General features: G+C 43.8%; 1 pseudogene across 1 annotated transcript in view; it reads right to left on the bottom strand.

Annotated features, from left to right (window-relative positions):
• LOC307045328 (zinc finger MIZ domain-containing protein 2-like) overlaps positions 1–9,312 on the bottom strand; it is a 49,572-nt pseudogene extending 40,260 nt beyond the window's left edge. Inside the window, exons 1-6 of the transcript XR_013810677.1 lie at positions 8,878–9,312; positions 3,141–3,243; positions 2,198–2,312; positions 1,864–2,072; positions 1,329–1,488; positions 387–629 (exon numbers count right to left, since the gene is read on the bottom strand). The product of XR_013810677.1 is annotated as a zinc finger MIZ domain-containing protein 2-like (transcript). The remainder of the gene's footprint in view (positions 1–386; positions 630–1,328; positions 1,489–1,863; positions 2,073–2,197; positions 2,313–3,140; positions 3,244–8,877) is intronic.
• Positions 9,313–23,436: the final 14,124 nt, after the last annotated feature.

The following is a 23,436-nucleotide window of genomic DNA, read 5'->3' as shown; positions in this document are numbered from 1 at the left end:
ATCTCTTCACTATACTGATTAAATCGTTAAATTTTGCCAGAAATATTATCCAAAAAGGTTTATAACGCAGTTTTCTCAAAATAACTATCAAACACGACAGGCAATAGAGGGAAGGGTCATGTTACCCAAAATGTAATCAAATATGAAACAGAAAACAGTACATTTAAAAAGTTTGCTTAAAAAACAATGTTGTGTTAATATATTAACTGAAAATGTATTCTGATGTGGTTCATTGTGATAATCAGATATCATAGATACCCATTCTAATAATTCATGATAATGTAAAATAAACAAACAGAAATAATCTATTGGAACCCCATCAAATCTAGCTTTATCTGTGTTTACTCTGATGAAGTGTTGACCCTGATTAAACCTCTTGATCTTACCTCGGGGTTGTAGGGCCGTTTGAGGCCCTGTGGGGGTCTCAGGTGACCCTGCTGTGGTCCAGGGCCATAGTTTGGGTGTTGAGGGACCCTCTGGGAGCCACCCCCAGGTCCATACATGGGGCCCATGGAAGGAGGGCCCCTATTCGGTCCTGGCCCGTGGCCCATACCTCCAGGGGCCATACCAGGTGGGCCGCGGGGGCCGGAGTGGGACATGAACTGGTTGTTATAACCTGGCCCTCCCATCTGAAAAACAAACAAAATAATAGCATGAGTACTTGGTATCACATTGATGAGGGTACAGAGTAGTGTAGAGAACCGAGGAACGGAAGGCAATAGAAGAGTTATCGTATCAGCTTTATTGAGCTAGATTGAGACAATTTATCTTTTGTTTTTGTCAGTCATTTAGTCTGCAAACCTTTAAAAAGGAGAGAACATTCCAAAGGTTTTACAGAGGGATTGTTATTTAATACTTTATTGTTTTGTTAAAAAATAAATAAATAAAGGCATCAGCTTGAACAGGGCATCCCTACTTCAGGGCTTCAGTCATTACGTTGACATTTCATTCTAAATAAAGATTTGAATGTTAATGTTTATTCATGTCTAATTAGTGGTTTCAAATCTGATATTTCTGCATAGTTGAAGATAAATACAAAACTACGCTAATGCTTTTAATTGTATAGTGTTTATAGAAATAGTTTCATGTGGTGGCTGTGTGGGGTTGTTGATCTGATTTGTGTGATGCAAACATTTATAATAACACAACTATTAAATAACATATCAGCAGCCGACATCTGGAGGGTGTCATGAGATTGGACATGAATAAATATTCCACCAGTTCAAAACCAATTAGCCATGAGGACATCTGAAATATTTGACAGCCAATCAGCAGCAGGTGTATCTGTGAATCATAGGAAGTGACCCCCTATCTTTTCCTCCTTTTACCTGTCCATAGTTCATATCCTGGTTTTGTTTCTCCTGGATGGCGGCTACCGTTGCCGTGGCGGTGGCAGTTGCCGTAGCAGCAGCAGCAGCAACGGCGGCGGCGGCAGCAGCCTGCGAGAAGTCAGCCGAGCCTCTGGAGCCGCCGGGGTTCGACGGGTAACTGGCGAGAGAAGTCAGTCATGTTTCATATTTGATATGATTACATTATTATATTATATATAAAACAAATAATGTAAATACTGTCAGTATTTATGCTATGAATCTTTTTGAAATCATAACTGGAGTTTAACTATTCTATTTCTTAAAGAGGGTGCTACTTGCTAAGAACTATATAATATGGTACCAACTGTGGGGGATATACAGATTATTGTTGAGCCGGTACACAGAGTAAGTACCAAAAAACCAGACATTAAAGAACACTTTCATTTTTAACATTATAGAGAACTGAAAACAGCGACATTTGAAATAACTGTGAAATATATATTTCGGAAAGGTTATTCTCCATATTTAATTAATTCTGTTGAGAGAAACCCACCTCCCTGCATACCCCCCCGGTCCTCCAGCGTAGCCGCCAGTGTTCCGGCCGTACATGCCCTGGTTCATGTAGCCTTTGCTGGGCTCTCCATAGCCCTGCTGACCCATGTAGCCTCCTGGTCCACCGCCCATGCCCGGACCCCCAGGGCCCTGCATCATGGGACCCCCGCCTGGGTTGCCCCCGGGCCCCATTACTCCTCCTCCCATGCCCTGGCAGACAAAGAAAAACAGAAATGTTTAATCCGATATGTCTTCTTCCATAATTAACCTTTTTTGATTAATTTACATCTGTGGAAATTATAAGTCATAATTCCAATTTTGTCTTTTGATGATACCTGGCTGGCTGAGGGATTGGTCACTCCCCAGACTGTGGTTACCACGGAGAGGGATCCTGTTGGCTGATTGTTGGGCTGCTGCCAGCCAGAGGGATCATAGGGGTACGAACCGTCACTGTAAACCAACGCAGAGAGAGGATTTGAGTGGACCTTTCTCCTTTAAAGACTGAATATGTGTTAAATATAATATTGAATTAAGAATTACGGCGCTGCAGAGATGTACTGGCCTATAAATTATTTACTACGGACTTAATATGCATATTTGTTTGGTACACATCTGCTTCGAAAATACCTCAAATATTGTTAATCGTATTGCAATTGCATTATAAGTACAAAAAATCCATTTGATAAATTTTTTTATATTATTAAGAACACTTTAGGCTACGTATGCAACAACCACACAATGGAAGCTGGTGCAGCTGTGCGCTTTAAAATGACGACTGAGGAAATAATGTCTAATTTTGTGAAATGCTTATTGCAACATATTGACATCACCAGGTAACACTTGCACTTCTATTGGCTAGCGCTCCAACACATTGTACGTGATTGTAAGGGGCGAAACATCTCTAAGCGGTTTACCATTCACAACAGAGCCGGCCAGCTAACCAATCAGAGCAGACTGGGCTCTGGTTTCAGACAGAGGGTTAAAAGAGGTGCTGCAGCACAGGCAGAATGAGGAAAATAAAGAGCTTTTTGAACATTAAAGCATGGAGACATGTCACAGGAGAGACACTACATACTGATATGAAGCTGAACATCAGTAGAATATGTCTTCTTTAAAGCTCCACACATTAGGTGATGTATAAAACCATAAAAGGTTAGAGCAATTTATTTTTATGTGGTCACTTTTTCTAATGCAATATTATAAACAAAGCCTTCTACTGGATTATTGATTTTCAAACAACCTCATATTGTAATAATATGTTTGTGCCCATTTGTCTACCTGTGTGGGTTGTTGGCCAGTCCCGCCTTCATCTGGTTCATAGGGTTCATGGTGAGGGGGGGGGCCTGGTGGCCCGACGGAGTCCAATCAGACAGACTAACTCCTGGAGACAGACAAGCAGACACAGGGAATTAATTAGGTAAACTACATTTCCCATCAAATAAGTTATTTGTAGGTGAAAAGAATAAATAAATAATCCATCTCAAATTGTTCCTTTGAGGTCAGCCATACATGGAGAAAATTGAAATATTGAATTGAAAAATATTTTGAACATAAAACATTTGATTTGGTTATTGACTACCCTCTACATTTAATGCATGGGTAAAAATGATCCAATAATAGCGACACTGACATGGCTCATTCTGCATAATGAAAATTTCAGCTATGCATCCTTTCAGTCTTCAATACTATAGCTGAAGATACAATTTAAATGCAAGACTGTAAGCTCTTACTGAGTATTTTTGATACTGGGACTTCAGAATACATCTATCGCTATTGAACTCCCAGAAGGAGGTTCACATGTTAGTGAGATCTGATCACTTCTGACTCCAGTTTTGGTTCTTGATGAATTTGTTCTTTTCACTTTTATTTTATAAGCAATTCATAGTAAATCAGGGTATATGCAGGAATCCTGAAGTCAAATTTAACACCTTTTAAGACCTTTTCTAAGACCCTTTCCATACATTTTAAGACCTCATCGCCACTTTGAGTTTTAACCGGTTACATTGACGACACACTTTACCTCACATTGACTATATACAGTATTGATTGTCCCTTCCTTCTTATCTTCCAACCATTTGGACGCAAACTTGCATTCCCCCATAACGATGTTGTTTAACAACCGGCGTAAACGCACGCTATCAAGCAGTGAGCGTGCGATGTCCTGTTTAGATGACGTCACATCCAACGGGATGCCATAAATAAACTACACAGAATCACACTACACACCTACGCAATGATTACATTCAGGCAGACTGTAGAATACAACCTCTTTGGACAATTGATATACTTATTGAAAACAAGCTACAACATGTAATACCTTGGAAAATGCCGCTTAATACTTTTTAATAGCCTTCATTTTCGCTAAATTGATTTATCAACTTTTAATACTTTTTAAGACCCCGCGGACAGCCTGTAACATATGAAGTGACTCCATTATGATATAAATGTGTCGTTGAAATGATTGTCAGTAGTGTAATACTTATAACATTCAGCGTTCATAGACTGCCTGTGAGGCGCCCAACAATCTGGAATAGTTTATCAGCCGCTTTTACACACTAGTTTAACCGCTTCCGACTTATTTTTATAAGAAGCCATATTCAGCTTTTGTGGGTTTGCTTTTACTGTAGTGTGTTGTATAAGTTTGTGTACATGTCAATGGTCTGCAAAGGCTAAAATCTCCACTATTTCTCTACCACACTCCCCCGCCTGAAACGCTTCTATTGGACTCCTGCTTCTGTAACATAATGACATCACTATGCAACACTCATATGCGAGTGCAGTATTGAAGTAGTGTGCACTTTCTCCACTTTCAGTAGTTTGTTTGTTTCTTTTAACAACATTATCCGTGACTCTGACTCGGTCGAGAGTTTGCTTCTGATCAAATCTAGGATGTGATCAATAATACGTGAAAGTTTGACCAGAGTTTCCTGTTGAAACATTGTGAAATTAAAACGCTTCAGTGTTTGAGTCTGACACCGGGACAAGTCACCTGAGAGGAAGCAGGACAGCATTACTTACACGGTAACACACACACACACACATTAAAACACATGCAGTATGTCACATGATAACAAACACTGCACTGTATGCAGACAGCGGTGATTGGAATCTGAAGACCAAACAACACAACCCGGACTCAACAAATACTCAGACTAACAGACACATCTTCTGATTAATTATAAAAATCTATGCTGTCAAAACTAACAGCTGACATAAACATATGAAGAACAGACAACAAACATTTAAGTGACAATCTGGAAATCATTCTGGATATTTCCTCCTACAAGAGGAAAGAAAACACAGGGGTTCGCTTGGGCCACGGGGGTTAGTAGAATGATGGCTTTATTTTATGATCAGTATGACAGATCGCCACTTGGCTTTCAACTAAAGACACAGCCAGGCAAAAACTGCGGCATTGCTACATGTGTACGGCTCCTTATGGGTAGTGCAATGTTTGAAATGCCAGAGCGGCGTTCCGGTGCGCTCTGGCAGCATTACACGGCATCACGGATGTCCGAATTATCTAGTGTGTCGATTTCACGGGCATTTCGTCAGACGTCTGCACTGAGGAGAGCAGCTGCCACGGCATCATAAACAACATTTGATGTATGCAAATGATCATAGACAAACACCATCACAACATGGTTAACAAAAAGGGCTCTGGGTTTCGAAGAGGGTCGGTTTGTTGCAGACTCCTCTGCAGCCAGGTCCAATTGATGGACAATCTCACCAAGCCCACTGACTGAGCTGGTCGCAGAGCGGAGTAACATTTCAAACACTGGCTGTGTCTGGCTATAAGTATAGGTGTGCTTGATTTAGTAAAGAGCGGCATTTTCTATGAGGGGATCAGGTATTTCAGATATGTTTTTTATTTTCATATACATTGTTGAAGACGTGCAAGGCTAATATAACGTAAAAGCGCTGGCCTATTTACTCTCAGCGCTCATGATGCCGTTTTCAGAGAAAAGGTATAACGCAAACACAGTTAGCGAAAAAAGTGGATATTTCAAAGCCGAATTTAGGCCATCTAAGCTTTTCCATCACCGAGCAGATGTTGGAAAATGTAATACCACATGAAATGTCATGTGTTTTTAAGCACCCGTATAAAACCAGTCTTAGAATATAATTTAGTATACTAAATAGACATCTAAGTAAATAGATAAGAGATTTTCCAAAGAGTAAAACAGCTATACTTGAATAAAAACGTAACTATTTAAAACTAAATCTGTTAAAAAATGTATAACAAACCAGCAGCAAAAGATGACTCACTCAGGTTGAGGATGATTCAACACTCCATGTGTCATGAAGCATCATCCCCTTCATCATCAAACCAATATTTTAGCTTTCTTCTGAATTAAACCTGTGCGACAAACCGAAACTATGGTGGTGATAAAGCTTTACATAAAAGATCTCACAATACTGCAGTGTTATACTTTTACTGAAGCGTATTAGTGCTTTCTCTGCTCCTCACCTGCGAGTGGAATTTAAAAAAAGTTAGATTTTAGAATCTGCAGCCTTATTTAATCTTATTTTCTTTTATTAACAATGACATTTGATTCATCCTGTGCTCTGAATCGGCTTCTTCACCGAAACAGAAGCAGCTAACGGACATGGATCTTGTAATCAGAACATAATCTGGTGGTCAGAACATAACCCTAAAAGAATGTCTAAACATCTGGAAAATGGTCACAACGACCTCTGTGGTAATTCTTACAATGGTAGGTGATTACAAGAGCATATTTTGCTATTAAGACACATGCATACTCACAAGCTGAATACGATACCAGTGTCTCTTTCACAACTTGTAACAATCCAGAGTGATGCCTCTAATAAGACATTGTTGGCCGTACACAAACAGTAAAGCAGCTTACAGATAGCCAATAAACGTGACCATTTACTTTCTTCAGCTGAATGACTCTTCTGGTGTTTTCAATCAGTGAAAGGAACGGTCTTTATCTTAAAGTCTGTTTTTGTCATTGAAAAGAACAACTGACCGACAAATACAAAACATGTCTAGGATCACTTTTACTGGGCGTGTTGCTGCTGATAAAGGTCACATTTAATTGCCAGATTTGTGAATGGACTTTGGCTTGGCGTTCACTATGAGACAAAAATATAAGTGGAGGACAACAGGAAATATTCTGTGAACTCCTTTCGCTGACATACTGAATACTTTCAGTCACGTTCTTTACGTAAGATGTGCAACAATAAGTAACTGACACGCACTCGAGCACCAATCATACTAATGATCAAATATACTGTGGAGAGATACATTTTAAAAGTACTGAAAGTGAAGAAAGTAGTGCACAATCACATAAAGGAATTACATTTACATTTAAACAAAAAGGATGGAGAATTTGCTCTGTACTGTAAAGAACTATACTTACTAGGGCTGTACTAAGTAGTTTAAAAACTTTATTTACAATGTTGAAGTTCACATTTAAAATGAATATCCAAAATGCTCGGCTGGGAATGGGCAATATATCAATATTTTATCGATATCATATGATAATAGATATTGTTTAGATTTTGGATATTGTGAAATAATATAGGTGTATTCTCCGGATTTTAAACGCTGCACTTAGACATGCTATTCACAATACTGATAATTATTTGTCAAAGGTCTCATTAAGTAAACATGTTTGTAAAAGCACTAAAAAGGCACCTCTAATGCATACTACCATAACAACATTTGAGCCAAACACAACTTTTTGTTGCATTAGGTTTTGAATGCAAAACATATATTACATTTGTTATAGCCCTAATACTAACTATACCGTCTCTAATAGTAATCACAAAACTATTTGAGACTTGTCTTAATTAATCTGCTAACCAGGACTCAGTACTGAACATTACTTCAATTTGTTATGCATGTTTCATAGATTATTAACAAACCCTTTAATAAAAGAAGCTTCTGTGGTATTACAATTAACAACTTTGGAAAAAGGGGGACAATACACATATCTTTAATTCAATGGTTCTAAATAAGTGGTAAAGCAGGAATGAGCTATTCTATTAGCCAATCCCCAAAAATGTTTTATCAATACCCCAAATAAAGATGGGCTATTTGTTTTTATGAACATGAGCGTCTTCTCCATCACACCATCCTGATTTCTCGGCTCCAGTGTCATTTGCTAAATTGTTTCCAACATTAACAATATATTAACACATTGTGTGTCGTAATTAGCAAATATTGTTAATGGGTTGTTCAATTTGTTATTGTTGAAGTAAATACAAATCCATTAATAGAACAGCTGATTCTTTTGGACGTGTAAATGTCCTTTAAACACTGTTGTAAAGTGGTTAAAATGTGTAAACTTACTGTTTTCACGGTGTGTCTGGTTCTCAACCTAACAACCCCTCCTACCATGAGCCGTGTGAATGCTACACACGCACGCGCACGCTATAATGTTATGGCTGAATTAAAACAATAAAACGAAATAAACTGGAGAGTTTTCCGGGTCACGTCCTCGTGTTTTCTATTTTTGTGAAGTGAACTGCTCTGACAAAATGACAGAGTCAGAGGAGACATTTTGAGATTCCTTGTAGTGTTGCAACCAGGTAACGAAGCTAATGCTAACTTGCTAATGAAGCTTCTCCTTGCTTTATAGGGTAACACCGCTGTTAGCATAAGATGCTAACAAGACGAAAGCAATCCGACCCGTCTAAAACACCATACAGTAATCCACAGACATATATTGAACCAACCAAGAAACGAGAAAACAAACGAAGGATAGTGTGTGTGAAATGTAACGTTAGAATGAATTCCTATTTCACAGCAAGCCAGTCTGTTAGCATAGCTAGCTCCAACGGGCTGTGACAATGGAATGCTACGAGGCTAGCAGTTAGCCACCAGATATCTTCTTCCTCCAACACAAAACATTAAACAACATGTGGATCGATGTTGAGCAGCCTGGTCGGTGGTTTAACCATCCCGTTAATTAAACGTATTAAAACGGTGTTTCACACACGGACACGATGAACAGAAAGGTTGTTTTTCGCAGAGCCAACATACCTTCTGTACTCCCCGGTGTTCGAGCCCTACTCCGGGGCTCCGCAGTCTGGGCTGCTTAATGTTGGATCCTCTGGCCCTCCGGGCATCAAGAACCGAACCCACCAAAAGCCACCTCCACTGCCGAGAGAATCCGGTTCAAATACGCCCTGAAATATCCACAATTGGCCCAATAGAATCCTGCACGGAGGCCGATATTTAACCAAGGAGTCCTTGCTTGAACTCCAGGCAGATATAGCCTTCCCTGCCGCTCCGGCCTCTGAGTCTGATTACCCGGCTTCAGTGGGCGACACCATCCTCGCAAATTAAACAGAAGTATGACATTAATTACTACAATTAACTCTGCGGAGTCTGACGTTAGCTTCAGTGTATTCCATCTGCAACGCTGCCGGTGGAGGAATCAGGGAGGGGGGGCAGGAGAAAGCAGCTCTGGGAGAGAGACAGCCACACAGAGAGAGAGAGAGAGAGAGAGAGAGAGAGAGAGAGAGAGAGAGAGAGAGAGAGAGAGAGAGAGAGAGAGAGAGAGAGAGAGAGAGAGAGAGAGAGAGAGAGAGAGAGAGAGAGAGAGAGAGAGAGATTCCTGCACTGATCATTTGCAATGTATTCATCTCCCTACATTTACATATATCGATGTTTATGTATATATTTATATCGATATCATATCAATCAATCAATCAATCACAATACTTATTAATCCAAGTGGGGAGTTTCGTGACAATTGCACCATGTTTGAATAAAATAAATACATATTTATATAAACACAAATCACACTGTGTTAAAAGACCTATAGGTGGATACTTCAATCAAATATTTGTATTATACATATTCAGTTATATTGCCATTGAATTTTATAAAAGGTTACCAGATGTTCATCCAGTCATTAATAATCTCAAGTGAAAATGTGTCAATCATAATGTTTATTTTTAGTTGTGTAGTGTTAGACTTGGGACTTTCTGAGAAAACACTACATGTTGAGTTCGAAGTAAATTGGTGGTTTGCGACATTCAAGATCATCCTGACATTATTGAAGCAACACAAAACGTTATGATTCAATCCAATGCCTGAACAAGATGTGAAATATGGACCTAGAGAAGAGCAAGTAATCAAAAGTACACACTACTGTGATTGGAAATTGGAATATTTCAAAAATGTAAAAAAGGAAAGATGAGTTAAAATCTGTAATCCTCTGCTAATTTGGCCTCTGACTGAATTACTCTACAACACAGTAGCTTGAACCATCCCTTGAAGAATATGTTGGAGCTATATTTTTGATTTATATTATTGAATAGTTAAACATTTATTTTCTTGTTGTTTTTTGTAATTTTTTATTAATTCATATTATTTAAGTAAGTTAAAGTAGTTTTATGCTTCTTTTTTGAATGCATCTTTGGGCACTGGGTTAATTGGGCACCAGGGGGGTATACTACGAAGCACGATTTTCGCTTAGCCGGCTAACTTCAGGGAAAACTCTGGGTTTCCGGTCCTACGAAGCTGGTTCTCTTTTTAGCAGGCTAGATCTCTATGGTAACTTATGCTGTGCGGTTAACCTGGGGGGTATACTACAAAGCAGGATTTTCGTTTAGCAAGATAACTTCTGGGATTTCCGGTACTACGAAGCTGGTTCACTTTTTAGCGGGTTAGATCTCCATGGTGACTTATCCCGGAACCTAGTCTGTGCTCCGAAGCAGGATGGGTTCCAGGATAAGAGATCAACTCCGCGAAAGCACCACGCCTGCTGACCAATCAGAGCTCAGTGTGCGGAGGAAATACAGTTTAAACTGCCGTTGCAGGAAAGACGGCCGGCCAAAATCACCGACTCTGTAAACGTGAAAATGAATAGAATATCACCTCCCATCTTCAGAGCAATCTGACTATTATAACTATTATAGCCTACTATTATGTTAAGAAAGCTTAATTAAATATCTGCCACAACATAAGTAACCGGATCAAAGTAACATTACGTTGCCTACAGTCCGCGGCACTGTTACGGGGCAGTGATATCATAGACCTGTTAATGTACGCATTCAAACACTTTTTCTTTTACCAGCTGTATTCACCTTGCAGGTGCAACTATATGGCTTTTATCCTGGATAAAGTGTTTAAGTCATGGATGTTTAAAGTTTAACTTCTTCATATGTCTAATATTATAGTTGACTTTTCATTCAGGAAGTATGATGCTGCGCTGTCAGTATGCTTCTCCATGTTTGTGATTGGTCGAATGCTCCAAATAACACCCCTTTCATGTGAACGCGCACCTAACTAGATAGGACACGGCTGCCTTGAGCGATCCACTTGATAACCCGCGGCGTAGTACAGTTTAGCGAGAGCGCGTATGTTTTGGATTAGGCCAGTGGTTCTCAAAGTGGGGGGCGCGCCCCCCCAGGGGGGGCGCAGAGGCATGACAGGGGGGGCGCAGAGGCATGACAGGGGGAGCGCGAGAGACCAGGAGGAAAAATGGTTATTTAAAAAATATATATATTTTTTTTTCAGATTGATGCTTTTAACTTCAATATTTAAAAATCTTCCCGAGGGAGCTTGCCCCTGGACCCCCCTATGTGAGGTCCACACACCACCTATAAAATAGCACTTTACCCCTGCTTAACCTATATGCCGTGAGCTGATTATCGAGCCTTCATTGTAACAGTTGCGGGTACGTTGTGTATTTGCGTGAGGAGTGTTGCAGTAGAAAATTCCACTGTAGCGCCCGGTACATTAATGGGAAACACGTTTGAGCACCCTCTATGAAACGTCAAGCTACCCCACAGCACCCCCAAAATAAATCTCTGGCGCTGCCACTGAGCCTGACTATTTGTGTTGGGGGGGCCCGACTTTTTTTTCTCCAAAGGGGGGGCCTGACAGAAAAAGTTTGAGAACCACTGGATTAGGCCAACCAGCTAACTCAAACATATCCAGGTTAGGTTGAACCAGCTTTGTAGTACAGGCCTCTGGTGTAATTGTATATTGGCGACAGGTGGTGGTGGGAGCCAGAGCACTAGTAGGCATATGGTTTTCTAACCGGCCGATCCATGCAGGATTAAACATGGAAAGCCATAGGAAAGAATTCTGCAAAGGAATTAGAAACCTGTTATGTACCTTTGTTTGGGGTATATTTAACGTGGAAATAAATGGAACAAAAAGAATCTTGCCTGGACTTAGATCATTTTCCCTTTGCAAATGTACATGAACAAAAACCAATATAACACACTACAGGAAAGGAAAAAAACTAAAACATAATTGGTCCACCCATCCCCCCTGCCTGAATCGCCTCCATTTGTATATTTTCGTAACATAATGACATCACTTTGTAACGCTCCCGCTTCGCTCTGCTAAGGGGCAAGACACCAAGCGTTGACCAATCACAACAGAGATGTTGTGGAAGATGAAGTAACTCCCCAGAAAAGGTACAATATAGTGCCATGATGCACAAGTGGTTGATTTGCATGTAAATGATTATGAAATTAAATATTCAAAATACTAATGTTAGGTGGATAATGATATCACTTAACAACTTGATTATGAAAACGTCGAAATCCTGACTCAGAGAGAAATCCGCCAATCCTCACTGACTGATAAGAAGCTCAAACTGTGCCACACAGGTACATTTAATAAAGAACAGGACAAAACAGTGTTTACAAAAAGTTACAGGCCTACTCCTGTGTGCACGATTATCATTGCACAATAACTCATAATTGAAAGACAAAACCTGCATGATGATTATGTGTTCAAATAGTATTAGGCCTAGTTAGTAGCTCTCCAAATCCTACCTATTGAAGATCTAAGTCTTTCTAGTTAACTAATGTATCAGCCCTGCCCAAGAAATTGGCTTTTGTTCTACTCTCTGTGGGCTGGTTTGGATTTATTTTGGGTCGATTTGGAAGATTGAGTGGACTCTGGATTGTAAAGATTGCTTATTTATTCGAAAAAGAATTGTCCACAGTAGAGGTTATCATTTTCATCTTGTGTTCTCTATATCCAACGGTCGCAACAAAACTATGAAGGTAGATATGGTGCAAAATGCGAGAGCGTGTAAAACCTGATGTGAGCACTTGCAGAAAAAAAAACTGAGCTTGTGTGCATACATTTACACTTGTATAAAATATCCACGTAACTGTGAACCAAATTTACACTTGTATATAATATCCACGTAACTTTGAACCAAAAAATGTACACTTGTATAACATATCCACGTAACTGTGAACCAAATTTGAAGTCACAGGAGAAAAAAAAAAGTTTTGTAGCTTGTTGAAAAAAAATGAACTTAGTGATGAAATGTTCACTTATATTTTTTAAATATATTTTCCATTACAACTGCAACTTCATTATTACAACCTCTCAAATCAGTCATTACAACTTGACGAATCTGCTCTGTGGCAGTATAAATCGACGAATCTGCGGTCTTGACTTTTGCTACACTTCTTGCGATAAATGTGTCGCAAAAGAAATGTTCACCTGTAGATGGGTTATGGCTAGAAAGGATCCGTCTAGTGTAAATATGACGTCACGTTCTCGTTGTAACTCTCGTTGTAATCGGAGCGGCTCGGAAACACATCTACAGAAGTAACATGATGCAACATACACATTAATGCAGCAGCAATATTAATAGAGAAACATCAGACATAATAGTAAAACACTGAAAGGGAACATTTTATTGCACCAGGAACTATCTTGGGACTTTTACTGTGACAACGTTGATTTGCCTATGAATAAAAAATAAACCATAGTGTTGGTGATCTACAGTGTTGTCATTCTTCTTTGAACACCAGCAAGACCGCTAACACCCTATTTCAACAATCACACTCCCTGTAATTGACATAATTAATAGATCGTTTAGCTTCTCATTATCATTTGCTGTGCCCCACTGATGTTAACGATCGTAACTGAAAGGCTGCCTGCCAAACGTAAACATTCAGCCACGTGACATTCAGCCAAACTCTTGCGAGAGTTTTACATAAGACGGATCCTTTCTAGCCATAACCCTGTAGATGTGGGGGGAGGGAGGGGGGTTGGAGCGAAGGGGCGGAGCTATCAGAACGACGAGACTCGGGTGACTGGAGACTGTGGGGCTTAACGGTTCGTGTCCATGGATGTCACTGGATACAGCGTGGGAGGCGGGGCCTCATTCATTCCTATGAGAGTTGCTCATTGGCGCATGATGATAAATGGCCCAACTTTTGAGAGAGCGAAACGTCACAGATTACCCGGCATGCCTGAGAAGTACCAGTATGTGCGCTCATAGCGCATGCGCAACTTTAACCAAAATGCTCGTTCACACATCAAGCACGTCAATTTGCGTACACGTAACAGCACCGCACGTTCATGACAGCATGGTAATGATTTGTTATTATGATGGATTTGATATTAACGAGGCGGCAGATAGCAGCTAGCGGCTAGCTAGTAATTATGCTAATGTACACATCAATCGTTATGTACTTATATTACGCTGTAACAGGATCTAGTGATATCCAAGCAACAGAGCTTAATTTAGCATCATAGAATGATTGCACTGTATATATAATTATATATATATATATATATATATATATATATATATATATATATATATATATATATAGTGCAATACGCTTCTTAGTGCAATAAGAAGCTACAGGGACGTTAATCTAAAGTCGGTAATATTAACTTTATTTAATACAACATTTACGGTACAAGATGTAATCATACAGCCCATGTAGTATAATATTTTACAAATGATGAATTACAGCAAACATGTGCAATATATCCATTATTACAGCTCCGTGGGATGGCAGTGAGACGATATGGGTCCGTTCTTATTGTGCATCCATGGGTAAAGATAAACGCAACTCACATTGGTTTCTCAAACAGCATCTCTGTAAACTACGTGTATTCACTGAATTTCAATTTCTGCCTTTAACGGCTCGTTGTAGCTCCAATAGCTCCAGCCCCTACCCTCCCTGTGAGCACAGTGTGCTCTGATTGGTCGGGAGTCGGGACACGTAACATGAACGTGCCGGGCGGCGCGGTCCCGTGGGTTAGATGCACGTTCATAATGCAGAGGGAAATAACTCTCAGAATAACGTTATTAGCACATTATTACAACTTGGGGAACAAATGTCTTTAATAAGGGCTATACAAGTGTTCATACTGGGTAGTTTATTTACTTTAAAAAAAATTATCCAACGATTTACAGACCACTCTTTCCCCATGTAAGTCAATGGGAAAAAGTGTTTCCGGGCCTGGCAACCAAACGGAAGTGTAGTACCGCCGTTTGGCCACCACGAATATTTTCATCTGAGTCCGGCGCACTTCCTGGGGGCTTGTTATGGAGTCAGATTTAGGTCAATATTCTAGCGCGCAAAACAAGCTACTGAAGTATTATTTGAATTTTTTGAAGGATTAAAGTAACGTGTTATGGCAGGAAAGTTCAATCTGGTATATTCATTTTAATGTCACCTTATATAGAATGTGTGTTAAACTTGTGATTTCTGCATTGAGGGACTTCTGCCTAGCAGATACCAAGAAGAGGCCCCTAGGGTCTCTCTGTTAATTATCAATAGTCCTTGCAATTAACAGGGGAATTCCCAGATACATTTTCAGATATAAGGCAGTTAAAGTCTTGTAGAATTAATGATTTATCTCCTACAGACCCCAAAAAGAGGCCTTGAGACTTGGGTCACCCAGCAGTAAATGAGATAAAGGTCCTTTTGAGCTTATCAATAACATGTATTCATTCCTAGTAAGCTGACTTTGGGGTGAAGGGAAGTTCAGGGAAGCCATTAAGCGATAAGAACAATTAACTTCTGTTAAAGATACATGATAGGATGTTTGTGTGTGTTGAAGATGTTTAGGGGGAATGAGTATGTGTCCTGTCAAAGAGTCCTCTGTCATGACTCCAAATCATTGATTGGGGGATCTGCCTGAGGGCAGAGGGACAGAAACACACACACACACACACACACATACACTGTGAAGCAAACGATAGAATCAACAAACTGACTTACTACCTGGGATCCCGCCCAGAAGGGAAACCGACCAATGGAACACTGCCAACTCACTGTCTAGTTCGCTCAGAAGTGAACTCTGTGTATAAATGTTGTGATCATTTTGAAGATGGGCGCTCTTGTTTTTGACTTGCCGCTCCTGAGACGTGCCTCACACGGTGGTAGAACCTGAGCCCGGAGTACTCTGCAGAGTGCTTCGTGATTCGGTGAAGTATTTGTATGTTTCCACCATTAAAGCAGATTATTGTTTAACCCTTATCCTGGCTGCTTTGAATTTTTCTTTCTTTTGAGAACCCGCTCATATAGGAACGGCGCGGAGCAGAGATTCTGCCCCAACACTACTCACGAGCAGAAAATGTGCTTTTACACGCGCATGAAATGACCCTTGCGCGCAGATTAAACCCCCGCGAGCAGAGACAGCCCTCTTGCTCGCTCGTGGGAGTCTCAAGCCTCATCCCAATACCCCTCCTCGACTCCTCTCTTCCCCTCCTCCGGGACTTGACCTGGAAATCGATTAAGACACGCCATTTTGAAGAACGTCCCAATAGCTGAAATGCACACGGAGGAGTCGAGGAGGGGTGAGGGAGGAGGGGTGCGGGAGGAGGGGTGCGGGAGGAGACGAAAGGGAGGATACATGCGAGCAGACTACGCGGAAGTGTTTCACTACTCGTATACGAGTATAAACGCCCCGCCCCCACCTTCACGGCTGGTCGATTTCAACAAAGGAAAACGGAGAACTGGAAGATGAGTGGAAAAGCGTCACATAAATGTATAAGTGCTCACAGCTCCGTGGGAATTATTATGTGCAATTCATTTCTAAAAGGCTTTCACATTACTATAATTATATTTTATTTAAATGTAGGCTACATTTGACACCAAAACGGAACACAAAAGCACGACCAACCATCATTGAATTCCTTGTCTAACAAGAGAAAAATTCATTCATTTAAATAAATATTTAACAACAAATGGGCCGGTTCTAAAGAGTTATTCAGTTAAGCCCGATGAGAAGGGATACAGCTGTGCACATGTCATCATTAACAGACGTCGTTTAAGAGTGACGTTTGAGTGAACGAGGACATCCCAATTAATACCTGAGGACTCCTCTGTCCTCGCGTCACCTCCTCGTGTCTCTCGCTCGCATCTTACGGAGGCGGAGCTAAACCCCTAGATTCCACCGGGTTCGTCTGTGGCGCGTTACGGGCGCGTTACGGCTGCGCCGTGGTGCTCACGGCGATCGCGGCCACTCTAGTCAATGGGTGCTATTCCACCACACGCGGCGCGTTACGGCTCAGAAGCGTCCCAGAAGCTCCTCCGCGCAGGGCTCCTCTAAAATTAGGATGAATCCTATTTTTGACACGGCGCAGCCGTAACGTAAGGTCGGGCAGGCAGGAAGTGGAACGGGCAGGCAGGAAGTGGAATGGTCAGAGCATATATATACACACACACAAACTAATATTGCAGACCCTATCCCTCCGTAGTCTTTCAAATAGGAGGAGAAATGCCAGCGTTCTCCTCCGGTTTACAGGCACTGTGTAAATTATATCCGGACCAAAACCGCGGCGCTGCCGTCACGCGCCGCGACCCGATGGAATCTAGGGGTAAGATGCAAGGAAGGGACGCGAGTGAGGGAAAGGAGGAGTCGAGGAGGGGTATTGGGATGAGGCTACAGCCTCACTCGCTCGCGGAGTCTGTCTGCGCGCGCGTGAAAAGTTTCTCACACTTTGGGGCGGAGCCACTGGACTTTGATTGACAGCTGCCAGGAAGCACAGAGTTGCCAGGTTTGATAAATGCCTGAACTATCAATTAATTTGATATTTAAAAAAATGACACATTAATTCTAGGAGTGTAATGCTTTTACAAACACTATAGTAATAATATGCATTCATTATGACAATATCATACTATTACTATAGGAGTGTTCTATAGTGGGTTCAAAAAACAACTACAGAAACACTATATATTATACTATGGTAGTCAGTGGCGGCTGGTGGAAAATATTTTTGGTGGGGCTATGGAAATGGTGACAAAACCATACTAGGGCATTTAAAATCAGGAGACTAAATATGAACATTGTGTGTGTGTGTGTGTGTGTGTGTGTGTGTGTGTGTGTGTGTGTGTGTGTGTGTGTGTGTGTGTGTGTGTGTGTGTGTGTGTGTGTGTGTGTGTGTCATACTTGCCAACCCTCCCGATTTTCGCGGGAAACACCCGCATTTCTCCCGATTTCTGACAAAATCAGATTTACTCACGACTGTTTCCACTTGGACATTAAAACAGGTACACCATTGTTTGGTTTCCATGGTAGCGTGTCTCTTTAGCAGCGCGCGCAACTCAAAGTCTGAGAGGGTGAGGAAGATGAAAACTTAACAAGAATCGACAACTCGACCCTCTGATCACTCCTTTCCTGTAAAATACAGGTCCAGCCCACACATATGCTCCATGGTGCCACAGGCCTTGCCCTTACAACTACAATAAGCATGCAAATGTTAATCTACAGCTCCGGCGATCCACTAGCACCGGAGTCTACAACTGCAGACTCAGCCATCCCCTACTGTAGCGTCACCTTGGATACGAGTCTAAACAGACACACAGGCCAGGGCGCTGAAAGGGCGCCCTTTGAGGATCAGATCTGACGACGCTGATTGGCTGAAATTATGTTTCGGCGGCATAGTTTACAGATAGCAACAGCCAGCTTGTTGGCTGCAGCTGCTCTGGCTGAGGGCTCTTTTCTACCGCCCGGACGAGAGAGGGTAATGATACACGCTGCGGCCAGGCAGGAAACATGTGACTTATCAGTAACTTTAGACATCGTAAAACAATTTTAAACAAGATTTTATTGTAGATTATACATTTTACTGATACCAACTATATAATATTTACCTTGTTCTTTAAAAATAAAAAAAAATAAAACATATTTTTTGGAAATATATTTTTTTATGAATTTTTAATTTTTAATGACAATCAAACATGTGGGAAGAGGGGGGGCGGCGCCCCTTGTGCCCCTATGGACCGGCCGCCACTGATGGTAGTACTATTTAAAATAATATAGTCTTAATACGGAAACACCAAAAAAAAAACTATAGTAGTACTTTTACAAACACTATAGTAATAATATGCATTCACTATGACAATATCATGATATTACTAGGAGTGGTCTATAGTGTGTTTAAAAAATAACTATGAAACACTATATATATTATACTATAGTTATACTATTTAAAATAATATAGGAATACTACAAAGATCTAGATACATAGTATTACTATTGAAATATTATAGGGCTACTATAGCTAATAAAATGGCAGTACAGAAAAAACTATAGTAATACGATAGCAGGTGAAAAATACTTCAGAACACTACACACTTACTATAGGACACTATACAACTCTTACAGTATACTAAATTAATTTATATATATATATTAGCTGTACACTTTACGAATATAATGTTTTTTTATGGACATCTTTACCATTCAATCTCGTCCAACTGATATTGCTGCTCTCACTCCTCGGCTCTTGGTAGTTCAGGCATTTATCAAACCTGGCAACTCCAGGTTTCCTGGCAGCTGTCAATCAAAGTCCAGTGGCTCCGCCCCAAAGTGTCAGAAACTTTTCACGCGCGCGCAGGCAGACTCCGCGAGCGAGTGAGGCTGACACTCCCGCGAGCGAGCAAGAGGACTGTCTCTGCTCGCGGGGGTTTAGCCTGCACGCGTATGGCGTTATATTTGTGCCTCTATCCTGAGCACGCAATGAAACATGTTGAGCATAGAAAATGCTATTGAACGCGCACTTGAACACTTTTGAGCACAGAGACATATATTTTCTCTCATAAAACTCCTGCTCCGTGCGCAGGCAGACCGCTGCACGCGCTCTCTCTCCCTCGCTCGCTCGACCTCTCCAGCCTGTGCGCGCTCAACTTTGCCTGCGCGCGCTCAACTTTGCCTGCGCGCGCTCGCTCAATTGTCACAGCGTTACAAATGTGCCACAAAACCAACCAATCGGAGAACTCGAGAAGGTCAATTCTGATTGGCTGGCCGTCTCCAATCATATCTGAGATGAGAGAAGAGAGGGATTTTCATTTTCGGTTGCCATCAGGCTGTTGGCGTTCCTATTATCGTTGACATTTACAGGACATGACAGACTCGAACGAAGAGATTACTACGCCACAGTTTCAGGTGAGTTATACATTTCTAGTTTTCTGATATCACGTTATTGTTTGTAATACCTTTGACGAAACCTTTTATCCGATCGTTTCAGATAAGGGCGAGTTTGCTAGCCGGCAACATAGCTATAGATAGTTTAAGCAAACAGCTAACAAACCGTAGCTGAAGAAACACACTCCTCAATGTCAGTTTCGGTGATTTATTGACAAGGATGACGACACCCTAAAACAGAATAATGCAGCAAGATAAGCTGACAAAGTATTACATCCATGCAATTCAATCAACACAAATATATACCACGAAACAGAGTATAGTAGTATAATAGTATAATATATATATAGTATAATATATGGTATAATATAATAGTGGAAACAGTCTTACATGAATGAGTGGACGAACGTCTCAACTCGAGGCGGAGTGCATGAACAATGTTTGAATTAAAATGGCCGCTCGGCACTTCCGGGTCAGAGCACGGCATAACCGGGCAGCGACAGCAGTGACACTGCCCTCTAGTGGCCGGCGATAAACTCTTCATCCCCCCCAGACCGGAAAGCTATGGGCCGGAATAGGTTAACGGTCTACATCCCGTATCCAGCTGCCAGACTCGGGCTCGTAACATGCAGGCGGCCTCCTCAAGCGGCCCGGCCGAGTCGGCTGGGGCAGCGTCGGCGGCGACTGCGGCACCGGGAGCGGTGCACCCAGGAAGGCACCCGTAGGAACAGCGAGGTCAGAGGACGCCCCATCAGCAGGCGTCGGTGGGGAAGCGCCAATAGCCGAGTCGCGGGGCCCGACAGCCGGCCGCTGAGCAATCCCCTGGGGCGTCGCCCAGCCCGGGTGGATAGGTGGGGGCTGATGACCCAGGGCAGCGGGCGGCGGCGACGGCGCAGCCGACTGCTCGCGGGCGCAGGGTGTGGCCGGCGTGTAGGCACAGAGGAACCGCCGGTTGCGCAGTGTCAGACGTCCCGAACCGTCAACCCTGACCCGATACTGGTCGTGGCCCGGCGACTCCACCACGATCCCCGACCTGTCCCATTTGTGGGGGCTCGGGCCTTGCTGGTTCTGGAGGAATACCCTTTCGCCGAGTGCCAATGGGCGGAGCGGTCTCGAGTGAGTCCCCAGAGACTCGGTGGTACGGGACATACGGGTCCGAAGGGCGTCCTCCTTCGCCGCCCATGCCTCGCGCCATAGCAGGCGGATATGCGGGTTCGAGAACTTCTCGAGGCGGTTCACGAAGGAGAGCGAGCCACGAAGTGGGCGGCCGAAGATGATCTGTGCTGGCGAGAGGTCGCAGTCGGGGTCAGGCGTGTTACGCAACTGCAGCATAGCGCGCAGGAAGCGGTCCTGATCAAGGCTGCCCGACGGGCCGGTGTTGGACATCAAGAGGCGCTTAGCAGTCTTAACCGCAACCTCCGCCCTCCCATTCGACTGCGGAAAGCTAACGGAAGACACACGGTGTTCGACGTGCCATAAGCGGAGGAAGTCCTCGGTGTGGCTCGCCTTGAATTCCGGACCACCGTCGCTCGAGAGCTCCTCCGGTACGCCGAAGGTGGCGAAGAACGACCGGAGGTGTTGGACCAGGCCAGCTGAGCCCGCCAGGGCAGTACCCGCCGTAGAGCTCAGGACCTCTACCCAGCCCGAGAGCCGATCCCCGACAACTAGGTAGTGACGGCCCCCATAGTCGAAGAAGTCAGCAAACACCGCCTCGAATGGCGTGGACGGGGGTGGGGACGGCCGGGGGGGTGTAGCATTGCGGTTGCAGTCTGCACACCCGTCCCTGGTGGCCTGAATGTCCCCGGACATCCCGGGCCAGTAAACTATGGCTCGGGCATGCTGCCCCATGGCTGAGGTCCCCTGGTGAGCGGCATGGAGATGCCGAAGGACCCTCCCACGGAGGGATGGGGGAACCACAACGCGGTCCCGATAGAGCAGGATGCCGTCCTGGGCGTAGACGGACTCACAGACCGATGACAGACTCGCCAGGGCAGGGTCGTTAACGTCAATCCCACCCTCTTGCTCGATGAGTTGGAGGAGGTGGCCGAGGCATCCATCAGCCGCTGTTTCCCGTGCGAGGAGGGGCCAAGAGACGGCTCCGAGCTCCCGTGCGTCGTCGCGGATGGAGGCCATGAGTGCTGACTCCATGGCGTCAGGCCCGCTCGGCAGCCCCAATGAGAGGCCGTTCGCTGAACCCGAGGGGGAAGGATGCCTCGACGTGGCATCAGCGGCATAGTTGCTCTTGCCAGGCAGATGCACAATGTCGAAGCGCCATGGGAGGGTGCGCTGCTTCAGTCTAAACAGACGCGAGTTTGTGATCTCATCCAGCGTACGGTCGCCAAAGATTTTTACCAACGGCTTATGGTCGGTGACCACGACGAGGTTGTCGGACCCCTGCGTGAAGTACCGCGTCTGTTCCAGGCCCCATGCCACAGCTAGGGCCTCTCCCTCGACGGCTGCATAGCGCTGCTCCGCAGGGGACAGGAAACGCGAGCCCGCGAGGGTGACCCTCCACCCTCCTGGACAGCAGTCCGGTATGCCCGAGGCACAGTGACAATGTTGCTGGAGCAGGAAGTAGCCAATGCCACGCATGGACCAGTCAGGGCGGAGGCAGGTACGCTTCTGCATGTCGTAGATCTCCACGCCCTCGCGGATGGCCTCCATTATGGCTTGCTTGGACGTCTGGAAGGCCTCCTCCAGAACGGGGGACCATAGGAACGCACAGCGTGGGCTGAGGAACGGCTTAAATGGAGCCATCGTGTCACGCAACTGGGCGTAGTTAGCCACCTGGTTGACAAGGCCGAACCAACTCCTGATGTCCGTCGTGGAGCCTGGGGTGGGGAAGTCCCGGATGGCGTCCAAGTATTTTGGGAGCGGTTCGATGGTAGATTCCGACACCCTGAAGCCAGCGAAGTCGACGCACCTCTCCGCGAACTGAAGCTTGTCCGGATTCAGCACGATCCCCGATCGGCCGACACGCGTCAGGAAGTCGATGGTCCTCCACCAGTGTTGCTCCAGGTCGGTGTCATAGTGGATGGTGTCATCCACACAACGTTCCTTGCGTTCATAGTCCGAGAGGACGGCGTCAAACCGACGGTTGTAGCCATCCCCTGACGACAGGAAACCCTGTGGTGCCCTGGTGTAGCGCCAACGGCCGAAGGGCGTGATGAAGGTAGTGAGGTGGCGATCCGACTCACGCAGGGGAACACTGTGGTAGCCGTTCCAGGCGTCTGTGACGGTCTTCCAGGTGCCCTTCGGGACGCGGCGTGCGAGGTGGAACGGGGACTCAGTGGCGAAGGTCTCACGTTGGCAGAACTTGTTGAGGGGGGAGAGGTCCACGGTCCTGCGGGGGGAACCGTCGTGCTTCCGAGTGACTACCATACGATGGCACCACGTCACCGGCTCGCCGTACGGCACGCGTTCAATGACCCC

Source organism: Notothenia rossii (genome assembly GCF_949606895.1).
Source record: "Notothenia rossii genome assembly, chromosome: 6".
NCBI lineage: Eukaryota > Metazoa > Chordata > Actinopteri > Perciformes > Nototheniidae > Notothenia > Notothenia rossii.
This window is presented reverse-complemented; position numbering and strand designations above follow the sequence as displayed.